The 12,180-nt window shown below is 41.0% G+C and overlaps 1 protein-coding gene and 1 non-coding gene across 2 annotated transcripts in view; one reads left to right on the top strand and one right to left on the bottom strand.

Annotated features, from left to right (window-relative positions):
• Positions 1 to 12,180, top strand: part of CTNNA3 (catenin alpha 3) — a 1,976,430-nt gene that overhangs the window by 3,423 nt on the left and 1,960,827 nt on the right. The window lies entirely within an intron of this gene.
• TRNAC-ACA (transfer RNA cysteine (anticodon ACA)) lies at positions 8,308 to 8,379 on the bottom strand. The gene has a single exon. It is a non-coding gene; the product is annotated as a tRNA-Cys (tRNA).

Raw genomic sequence — 12,180 nt, 5'->3', positions numbered from 1 at the left:
CAGTAAGCGTTTTTTAATTTCATGGCTGCAGTCACCGTCTGCAGTGATTTTGGAGCCCCCAAAAATAAAGTCTGACACTGTTTCCACTGTTTCCCCATCTATTTCCCATGAAGTGATGGGACCAGATGCCATGATCTTCGTTTTCTGAATGTTGAGCTTTAAAGCCAACTTTTTCACTCCTCCCCACTTTCACTTTCATCAAGAGGCTTTTGAGTTCCTCTTTACTTTCTGCCATAAGCTAATGCAAAATGATGGTAATCATTTTGCAGTGTATAAATGTATCCAGTCAACTCTTTGTACACCTTAAACTTTCACAGTGTTATACCTCAGTTATATTCAGTAAAGCTTGGAAAAAAAAGGAAAAGGGGAATTTGGATGGAGACACTTAGGGGAAATGCCATGTGACTGGCAGAGGCAGAGACCAGAGTGGTACAACTGCAAACCAAGAAACACCAAGGATTGACGGCTATCCCCAGACTAGACAGAGGCAAGGAAGGATTCTCATCTGATGACTCATCAGAGGGAGCATGATCCTAATAACACCTTGATTTCTGGCCTCCAGGACCACGGGACAATAAATGTTTTTGTTGGCTCAAGTTATCTACTCTCTGGTTCTTTGTTTTGGCATCTCTAGGAAGCGAATGCATTCCATACTAAAAAGTCAAAAGAGTAAATCTTTAACTTAAACTCTTCTTTTTTGTCTTTGCTTCTTTTTTCTACCACAACATAATCTAAACATCTTCAGTATATGTTCATCTTGGGAACGATCTTCTGAATAAGGAGAATGACAGAGAACTGTCATTCTAAACAAGAGGGAGAGGTTGAGGTGGAGGGAAGGAAGGTGGGATTAGAAATCTAGACAAATGCATACGCTGCCTTACCAATCAACACAGCCTTATGAGACATCGTTGAATTTCCTGAACAAGCCAAGCTTCTGGGCCATTGTTAGTTCCTTCTTGGGAATCACGGACGTGGCTTTTGGTCTTGGAGCTGCCATTTACTAACTCAGAAACATTGGGCAAACCATTATATACAGATGATTTAGTGAGTTGGCCAAAGAATTTGTTTGGGTTTTCATAAAATGTGATGGAAAAATATGAATGAACTTTTTGGTCAACTGAATATTTTTCTCCTCAGTAAAGTGAGGGAGTTGGGTTATACCAGGAAGCTTCCTTTGCTTGCCCTGCACTGAACAGCATCTGAACCAATCTGCACCTGCTGTAGCGCGTATCAGTCACTTGCTTGTTCTTGGTTATTGCGTATGGCTGCCATAAGACTGTGAGCTCCTTGAAGCAGGGACTGTCTTGTTCACCACCAGATCTTGTTGAGCCCCTGACGTCACACACAGCAGATCAACAAAAAGTAGTCTGTTACAATAACACTGTATTTATGATAATCCTGTACAAATCTATGGTAAAAATTTTCTTTCAGAGAGCTAGAAGAAAAAAAATCTGTGTGTATGTAACTGTTTAACTCTTTACTGTGAGTGCTGCCAGACACTGCTCTTCCATTTTCTATTTGGCAATCAGTCTCTGAGAGTCCCCCTCCCCGCGGTGGCTTCCTCACTGAGCTCTGACACTATTTGTGCATTTGGTACAGTGCCCAAAGCTGTGCTGAGGAAAACTGAAGTGCTTGCTCAGGGTAGATTTTTGTATATATGTGTGCTTGATGTTTTGTGCTTTTCAATGATGAGAGTAAAGCCTTACAAGTAGTTTCAGAGAGGAAACAAGAAAGTGACACAGTACTGGAGGTATTTAATAAGGGTTTGGAAACAAGGATTTTTCCTTTGCTCAAGGGAAGACATCAGAACTGTAGATATGCATGTATAGTTGAAGCCCTAAAGAAAAACGAGCCAGGGAGAGCACTTCAAACACAGGAGGTTGGTTTCTGCAATGAGTATCAAATGAAATCTTTCCTTAGGAGTGATTTCATTTCAGGATAAAGAGGAATTTCACGATGCAGTTACTGTGTGAAAAATGTATAATGTGGTCTTCAGCAATTTTTGCAGAGTGATAGACACATCAAGGTGTTGGCATTTTGGTGAACTAGTTTTACAAAAAGCAAGGCTATTTCTTCATAAGGTGATTTCTAAAATCTTTTCTATTCTAAATCTCTATGCTTATCTGAGTAGGTTTTTTTCTACTTTCAGAATTATTCAAAGTAGATTTTATCCAAGCTAAAATTTTATAGAAGATGTGAGAAGAAAATGTAAAGGCTTCTTCCAGGGGACCAATGTATTCACATCCTCCCCTAAAACAAAAGTTCTTAAAATCTATGAGCTTGCATCGCCATTCCTTAGATGGCCACAAGATGGCAGCCTTGGGCCAGGAGTAGGAGACAGGTCCCCGCTCCCCCCGCCCCGCCCCAAATGTATTTGCTAGTTGCTGTGCTGTTGGAAAAGACACCAGATTTGGCTGTTTCTTTGCTTCTGCACCTCTACAGTGTGGTTAGCTGGTATCTTTGTCCACCACTGACATTTCATGAATATAACCTAGAAGAAATCTTAAACAATCCTGCAATTTTGAAAGTTGCTCTGGGTGTACTTTGACCACCTTCTCCACCCAATTCTGGCCTTATTTGCAGTTTCCTCCACATTGACACTTTTGGAGAACGGGCCCAGAGGGAGCTCTTAATGGACTATACTCCCCAATCTCCCCACTGCTAGCCTCTTTTCTGCATCTATATTGAATATTTTCAATATAAATTTACTTCCTATCTCAAGGATTTATGCCAGTGTTTTTTGGTCATTAGACTCCTCTCCTTCTCAATCATTAAAAAAAGTGTAGATTCCTGGGGTCACCTCAAATCTATTGAATCTGAATTTCCAACAATGAAGTGCAAGGGTCGTGATTTTAGTAATCTGTCATAGGTGATTCTTCTAATTTTTGAGAATCTCTGATATAATAAGAACCCCTTCACTGCCCTGGATTCTGGTGGGTCAATGAAGATTCTTCTTCAAATAACCTGTGAAATAAGGAAAGAGAGAAGAAGATGATTGATGATGATGATAATAATATGGTCTATGCCATAATAGACCCATATATATCTCAGAATCAGTCTGTCAAGGCCAGTATCTCCTGGGATGGATGCTGGATTATCATATTGCCAATAAAGAACAGAAAGTAACATGATTGGCTACTGCAGTCATTCAGACTGAATTTAGTTTTGCAAAAATTCGTTTAAGTGGTGAAACAAGGGGCAAGAAGGGTACTAGGGGAGAGGTGGATATATCTTGTAATCCAATAGAGTTAAATAATAAACTTCCCAGAAAAGTAGATGTTAAGACCATAAACCCTTGACTTGAAATTCATTAGCCTCTTTCCTTTGAAATTACTGTCTTATCACCATGATGCTCAATTGTTTTCGGTGAGATTCCTCCAAGAGTCAATTTCAGCAGCAGTTTTAGGGACTGGCCACTGATTCAGTATAAAGTCAGAAACTGAGCAGCAAGTACAACTAGTAAACAAAGATACAGTAAAATATAGAAACAGTAATAGTAATTAAAAAAAAGCAAATTAATAAAAATGAGGAGCATGCCACCTGTTAAATTAGCAAAAAAAAAAAGTTGCAAGTGATAACATTTAATGTAGATAAGTATTTTATGATCACAGCTTTCTTATGCATTACTGGTAGCTCTAGGCATTGGCACAACTCTTTAGCAATGTAATTTAGGAATATGTATTTGGAGCCACAAAAATGTTCATATCCTTAGCTTCAGTATTCTCATTCCTGGAGCTGTAGATCCTAAAGAAATAAAATATGGAAAAAACTTCTATCTCAGGGATGTACATTACATTATTTAACATTGCTGTTTAGCAAAAATTAAAAAAGGAAGCAGCCACAGTGTATCATTGCTTCATTAAATTTGATGCAGCTACTGTTTAGTACTTCCTGTTACTTTAGTACTGTTTAGTACTGTTTAGGACTTCCCTGGTGGCTCAGATGGTAAAGCGTCTGTCTACAATGAGGGAGACCCGGGTTCAATCCCTGGGTTGGGAAAATCCCCTGGAGAAGGAAATGGCAATCCACTCCAGTACTATTGCCTGGAAAATCCCATGGACAGAGGAGCCTGGTAGGCTACAGTCCATGGGGTCGCAAAGAGTCAGACACGACTGAGTGACTTCACTTTCACTTTTCACTGTTTAGTTTATTACAGAGGCATTAAAAATCATGATTATGAAGACAAAGGAGAGCAAAAACCTTATGAAATAATTGTAATGAAAAATATAAAATATACTATTGTTACAAAAGAAGCAACAGGCCTCTAATGAAGTCATGAGTGCTAAGCCCACATCACCAAACTGAAACTTAGAACCTAGTCTAGTTGCAGTTTCAGTCTCTTCCAGGAATGGAGTTTTAACTGCTCAGTTTGGAATTTTCTGGTCAGCACCGTGAGGCTATCTGCCACAGGAGGCTTTTCCATCCTCCAAAGGAAGATAAGGTAACCCAGTCTTTCCTTATCTCTTCCCCCTTTTGCCTATAAAAACTTTCCATCTTATATAGCTTCTCAGAGCTCCTTTCTCTTTGCTAGATGGATTGCTGCCCAATTCATGAATTGTTCAATAAAGGCAATTAGGTCTTTAAAATTTACTTGGTCGAATTTTGTTTCTTAATACTATATTAAATTGCTGTAGTCTTTCCCATTAGGAAGCTTCCATAAGCCTTTTATCCTTATCCATCAGAGGGCAGACACAATGAAAACCGCAATCCCAGAAAACTAATCAAACCGATCACATGGACCACAGCCTTGTCTAACTATGAGCCATCCGTGTCGGGCCACCCATGACGGCTGGGTCATGGTGGAGAGTTCTGACAAAATATGGTCCACTGGAGAAGGGAGTGGCAAACCACTTCAATATTCTTGCCTTGAGAATCCCGTAAACACTATAAAAAGGCAAAAAGGTATTACACTGAAAGATGAACTCCCCAGGTTGGCAGGTGCCCAATATGTTACTAGAGAAGAGTGGAGAAATAACTCCGGAAAGAATGAAGAGATGGAGCCAAAGTAAAAACAACACTCAGTTGTGGATGTGACTGGTGATGGAAGTAAAGTCCGATGCTGTAGAGAGCAATATTGCATAGGAACTTGGAATGTTAGATCCATGAATCAAGGTAAATTAAGAGTGGTCAAACAGGAGACGGCAAGAGTGAACATCGACATTTTAGGAATCAGTGAACTAAAATGGACTGGAATGGGCGAATTTAATTCAGATGACCTTTATATCTACTACTGTAGGCAAGAATCCCTTAGAAAAAATGGAGTAGCCCTCATAGTCAACAAAAGAGTCTGAATTGCAGTACTTGGATGCAATCTCAAAAACAACAGAATGATCTCTGTTCGTTTCCAAGGCAAACCATTCAGTATCACAGTCATCCAAGTCTATGCCCCAACTGTAATGCTGAAGAAGCTGAAGTTGAATGGTTCTATGAAGACCTATAAGACCTTCTAGAACTAACAACCAAGAAAGATGTCCTTTTAATCATAGGGGACTGGAATGCAAAAGTAGGAAGTCAAGAGATACCTGGAGGAACAGGCAAGTTTGACCTTGGAGTACAAAATGAAGGAGGGCAAAGGCTAACAGTTTTGTCAAAAGAACGCACTGGTCATAGCAAATACCATCTTCCAACAACACAAAAGACAACTCTATATGTGGACATCACGATATGGTCAGTACTGAAATCAGATTGAGTATATTCTTTGCTGTCAAAGATGGAGATGCTGACCATATGGTCAGCAGAAACAAGACTAGGAGCTGACTGTGGCTCAAATCATAAACTCCTTTTTGCCAAATTCAGACTTAAATTGAAGAAAGTAGGGAAAACCACTAGACCATTTAGGTATGACCTAAATCAAATCCCTTACGATTATACAGTGGAAGTGACAAATAGATTCAAAGGATTAGATCTGATAGAGTGCCTGAAGAACTACGGAGGGAGGTTTGTGACAATGTACAGGAGGCAGTGATCAAGACCATCCCCAAGAAAAGAAATGCAAAAAGGCAAAATGGTTGTCTGAGGAGATCTTACAAATAGCGGAGAAAAGAAGAGGAGCTAAAGCCAAAGGAGCAAAGGAAAGATATACTTATCCAAATGCAGAGTTCCAAAGAATAGCAAGGAGAGATAAGAAAGCCTTCCTAAGCGATCAATTTAAATAGAGGAAAGCAATGGAATGGGAAAGACTAGAGATCTCTTCAAGAAAATTAGAGATACCAAGGGAACACTTCATGAAAAGATGGGCACAATAAAGGACAGAAATGGTATAGACCTAACAGAAGATATTAAGAAGAGGTGGCAAATATACACAGACGAACTATACAAAAATGATTTTCATGACCCAGATAACCATGATGGTATGATCACTTACCTAGAGCCAGACATCCTAGAATGCAAAGTCAAGTGGGCCTTAGGAAGCATCTCTATGAACAAAGCTAGTGGAGGTGATGGAATCCCAGTTGAACTATTTCAAATCCTAAAAGATGATACTGTGAAAGTGTTGCACTCAAGTGTCAGCAAATTTGGGAACTCAGCAGTGGCCACAGGACTGGAAAAGGTCAGTTTTCATTCCAATCCCAAAGAAAGGCAATACCAAAGAATGTTTAAATTACTGCACAATTGTACTCATCTCACATGCTAGCAAAGTAATGTTCAAAATTCTTCAAGCCAGGCTTCAATAGTATGTGAACCAAGAACTTCCAGATGTTCAAGCTGGATTTAGAAAAGGCAAAGGAACCAGAGATCAAATTGCCAGCATCCATTGGATCATCAAAAAAGCAAGAGTTTCAGAAAAACATCTACTTCTACTTTACTGACTACGCCAAAGCCTTTGACTGTGTAGATCACAACGAGCTGTGGAGAATTCTTAAAAGAGACCACCTGACCTGACTTCTGAGAAATCTGTATGCAGGTCAGGAAGCAACAGTTAGAACCTGACATGGAACAATGGATTTATTCCAAATTGGGAGAGGAATACCTCAAGGCTGTATATTGTCACCCTGCTTATTTAAGTTATATGCAGAGTACATCACGTGAAATGCTGGGCTGAATGAAGCACAAGATGAAATCAAGATTTCCAGGAGAAATATCAATAACCTCAGATACGCAGATGACACCACCCTTATGGCAGAAAATGGAGAAGAACTAAAGAGCCTCTTGATGAAGGTGAAAGAGGAGAGTGAAAAAAGGTGGCTTAAAATTCAACATTCAATAAAACAAAGATCATGGCATCCGATCCCATCACTTCATGGCAAATAGATGGGGAAACAATGGCAACAGTGAGAGACTTTATTTTCTTGGGCTCCAAAATCACTAAAGATGGTGACTGCAGCCATGAAATTAAAAGACACTTGCTCCTTAGAAGAAAAGCTATGATCAAACTAGACAGCATATTAAAAAGCAGAGATATTACATTGCCAACAAAGATCTGTCTAGTCAAAGCTATGTTTTTTTCCAGTAATCATGTATGGATGTGAGAGTTGGGTTATAAAGAAGATGGATTGCTGAAGAATTGATGCTTTTGAACTGTGGTGTTGGAGAAGACTCTTGAGAGTCCCTTGGATGGCAAGAAGTTCAACTAGTCAATCCTAAAGGAAATCAGTCCTGAATATTCACTGGAAGGACTGATGCTGAAGCTGAAGCTCCAATATTTTGGCCACCTGATGCAAAGAACTGGCTCATTGGAAAAGACCCTGATGCTGGGAAAGATTGAAGGCAGGAGGAGAAGGGGATGACAGAGGATGAGATGTTTGGATGGCATCACCAACTCAATGGACATGAGTTTGAGCAAGCTCCTGGAGTTGTGGTAGACAGGGAAGCCTGGCATGTTGCAGTCCATGGGGTCTCAAAGAGTCAGACACGACTGAGCGACTGAACTTAACTGAATACTGTATTATTTCCTGTGTATCTCTATATGTTTGAAATAGTCCATGATTTAATTTAAAAATTTATTTTAATTTAGTTATTATTTTTGACTGCGCTGGGTCTTTGTTGCTGCACACGAGCTTTCTCTAGTTGCCGAGAGTAGAGGCTACCCTCTAGCTGCAGTGTGCGGACTTCTCACTGCGGTGGCTCCTCATGTTGTGGAGAACAGGGCGTTCAGGCTTTAGTAGTTGTGGCACATTGAACCTGTGTCCTCCACTAGCAAGTAGATTCTTGCCACTGGACCATTCTTAGTCTTAGTCTTAGTGAAGTCGCTCAGTCGTGTCTGACTCTTTGCGACCCCATGGACTGTAGCCTACCAGGCTTCTCTGTCCATGGGATTTTCCAGGCAATAGTCCTGGAGTGGATTGCCATTTCCTTCTCCAGGGGATCTTCCCAACCCAGGGATCGAACCTGGGTCTCCTGCATTGTAGACAGACACTTTACCATCTGAGCCACCAGGGAAGTCTAGGGAAGTCCAATGATTTAATTTTAAATACAGTTCTGTATTAAACTATATACAAATAGAACAGGAAGGAAATAGACTATTGTGATAAAGTTGGTGTGTTAGGTGCTTGGTGAGGAATAATTATTTTTATTTTCTCTGTTTTCCAAGTTTTATGTAAAGCAGAGTCTTGCTATCTCCTTTTGCCCCTTTGGACCCACTCTCTGCCCCGTTTCTAGCTACAGAGACTGACTGGAGGCATTTGGACCCTGGGGAGGCCCACTCAGGGTGTGGAGGAGGGGAGAAGAGTGAGGAGGTTCAGCTCTCTGCCTTCAGGATTGCTGTGGACTCCTCAAGGACAGTCCTTTCCTCAGAACTCCTGTCTGAGTTTTGGTGGCCACTCCCTCTCCTCATAAAAGGCGCAATGAGAAAACTGTAAGTTTCAGTTTTATCTGGGGACTCAGTAATAACTACAACCTGGGAGACAGCCTTTCAGAGAGCTCTTAGGAACTGCTCTGAGGATGTAAGGGGAGAGGTGAGTATATATGTGATTTTAACTAAGGAGTAGATGCGGCCCAGCACACATCTCAGTAGACATTTGCTGCTGGTCACAGGGAGCAGGTATCTCAGCTAATTATTTTTAAGCTTTTCTAAGTGTGGGAAGATGCATGAATCCGGCTTCATATTACTATCTCAGGGCCTGTTTCCCTGAAGCATAGAATGCCTCATCTTGTTCTTAGTCCTGAATTCCTTTTAGGGTGTACTGTTGATCAGTGACAGTAATCCTTGCAGAACTAGATGGCAAGGGACATTCCTTGTTTCACCACTTCCTGTCCCTTGTGAGTTTTCTGTACCCTCTCCATAACCTTCAAAAATAGCCTTTTCTTACTAAGCCCATACAGAATTGCCCTAAGTTGAGTGTGCTTTCAGTTTCTTACTGCTACTCTATTAATCATGCCGTTTCATTTTCTATATTTTTGGTGCTTTGACATCTGGGGCCTTACTAACCCTGGAGAGACTGTCCCTCCCAGGGCAACCAGTTCCTGGAGACATTGAACATCTCAGCTGCAAGCATACCTTTTATATGCAAGTGAACCAATCCTGAGTGTACCTCCACCAACTGTGGGCCACTATTACTCTATCTTGATCACTCCAGGGCCAGATACCAGACAACTAGGAATAAACCTTAAGTACCCAACAGCCTGCTGAAATCATTCAAACTAGCCAATCCTAAACCTATTTGCCCTGTCTTCCCAGCTCCTCACAGAAACCAAAATAGAGCCTTTCGCCCACCTTTCCCCCTTGCTTCCTCTACTTCTGGACAGACCCATGGCTTGGCATGACCCCTCCCTTTGGTAACTGTTGCCAGCTAAAAATTGTCACTTGCCATCTGCCTCTGCAGGCTTCCCTGGTAGCTCAGTGGTAAAGAAGCTGCCTGCCAATGTATAAAATGCAGGACACGTGGGTTTGATCCCTGGGTCGGGAAAATCCCCTGGTGGAGGAAATGGCAACCCGCTCCAGTATTCTTGCCTCGAGAATTCCACGGACAGAGGAGCATGGTGGGCTACCGTCCATGGGGTCACAAAGAGTTGGACACGACTTAGTGACTTAACAACAACAACAATGTCTGCCGCTATAAGGATTAGGTTGGGCTACTTCGGTCACTGACCTGAAAGAAGTTCAGGGTGGAGATCCGGAATGAGGCACTCTGTGCTCTGGGATAAACTGGCAGAACAGGTTTTGGATAGTTAAATATTTTCAGATTTTATGAGTCCAATTTTTTGAATCTTCTCATATTTAGAAAAGCACTAAAATAATTAACAGAGACATCCCCTCCTCATGACTAGCAGCAACCTTCTGTTTATATGTGTGCTTGTCTGTACTTATCTCCCTACACTAAAGTCAGATAGAGTACTCACCTTCCCCCAACCACTTTGGAGCAGTTCCTGAGAACTCTCTCCTGGGCTATTGCCCCCAGTAAAAACTTAACTCACAACTCTCACCCTGTTCATTTTTTTTCAGTCAATATTGTGAATAAGAAATTATCTTTTCAATGATAATCTCTGTTGTCCTTACCATACCTGAATAATAAAACCTACTTTTTAGAACAGATATAAACATTTTGATACTTTTATTTTTTTTTCAAATATAATGCCCACCAGAACTTGTGACATTGCAGAAGAGTTATAATTGGAAATGAGATAGCGGTGTGGTGGGCTTAAGCAGAAAGATGTGTCAAGGGTCTTCCCTGGTGGCCCAGTGGCTAAGACTCTGCCCCCCCAGTGCTAGGGGTCCAGGTTCAATCCCTCCTCAGGGAACTAGATTCCACGTGTCTCAACTAAAGATCCTGCATGCTGCAAAGATCTAAGAGCCCATGTGCTGCAAATATCCTGCATGCTGCAAAGATCGAAGAGCCCATGTGCTGCAAATAAAACCTTGTGAAACCAAATAAATAAACAAATACATATTTTTAATAAGGGAGAGAGACTATTACCTTAAAAAAATGTGTTTAAAAAAAGAGGCCCCAAATGAAGTCATTTGTCCCCCACATAGCAAGATTTAGTTGCAGTTTCAACACCTACTAGAAAAGTGACCGTTTAAACAGTCAATCTGAAATTTCCTCATCAGCCCTATTGAGGAATCCTGTGTGACAAAGACCCCTACTATTCCCTTTCGCACAAAGACATCAGCCTGTCCTAAAAGAATTCTTTCTTTTGCTAATACCTTCTTGCCCCACCCTCATTCTGCCTCAGAGCTTCTCTATTTACTGATTGGGTTGCTGCGTGATTCAAGAATTATTGAAGAAAGCCAATTAGATCTTCACGTTTACTCAATTGAATTTTGGTTTTTGACCAATGAAAATCTCTCTTATTCCCTCAATAGCCCAACATTCCCCTCAGTGGGAATGCTGTCGTAATAGATAATAAAAAAGAGCAGCTAAGATATTGAAATATGGGGACTTCCCTGATGGTCCAGTGATTAAGACTCGTGCTTCCAAAGAAGGGGGCACAGGTTGGCTCCCTGGTTGGGGAACTAGGATCCCACGTGATGTGTGGTGTGGCCAAAAAATTAAAAAATTGAAAATATGAAGATACAGCCTAGTTGTCAGCAGTCTGGGTGTTTCACAGAGACAATCAAGAAAAATGTTTAGGGGTTTCTGTTTTAATGAAGTTTAAAAAGTGTTGGGGATAAAAACAAAGAATAATTTACTCAAAGTTAGTGCTGGTGGTGCTGGTATGTTAATACAGGTTAGAAACGAGTGGCCAGGAAGCATCAATCTGCCTGAGCTCTGGTCATTTTTCAAGCCTGGATGAATGTAAGGTAAAATCAAATTGTTACAAGTAGATTTGACCTATATATTAGCTAATTTTCATGGCAGAAATAGGAACAGGAAAAGCAATAGATAAGAGTGTCTCTGTGCCTCTTTGCCTGCATTTAAGAAATAAATTTGTTTCTGCAATGGATGCACCCTCAAGTCAGTCTTGCAAAGGAGTCGGGACTGTGGCATGATATTAATACAGGTACTGAAAAAATTCATCAAGTCATACATCTCACCCCTGAAAATAGAAGCAGGAACTGAGAGTGGGTCTTGTGGACCTCCCATCCCTTCCTTGCCTTACAAATAATCATTGTCATTCTTCAGGGAAAGTTTCAGACCTGCATTATTTGTAATATCAGCCTTTGCTGTCTTTTTTATGAGCCAGAGGCAGTGAGCACTGTACCCAGAGGCCATTGGCTGAGGTCACACAAATGATTCCTGGAGCATCTTCAATTGTTAATAAAAATTCCAGGAAGCCCAGTAGCTACTGGGTAGAACGTGG

Source organism: Bos indicus, chromosome 28, assembly GCF_029378745.1.
Source record: "Bos indicus isolate NIAB-ARS_2022 breed Sahiwal x Tharparkar chromosome 28, NIAB-ARS_B.indTharparkar_mat_pri_1.0, whole genome shotgun sequence".
In the NCBI taxonomy this organism is placed as follows: domain Eukaryota; kingdom Metazoa; phylum Chordata; class Mammalia; order Artiodactyla; family Bovidae; genus Bos; species Bos indicus.
This window is presented reverse-complemented; position numbering and strand designations above follow the sequence as displayed.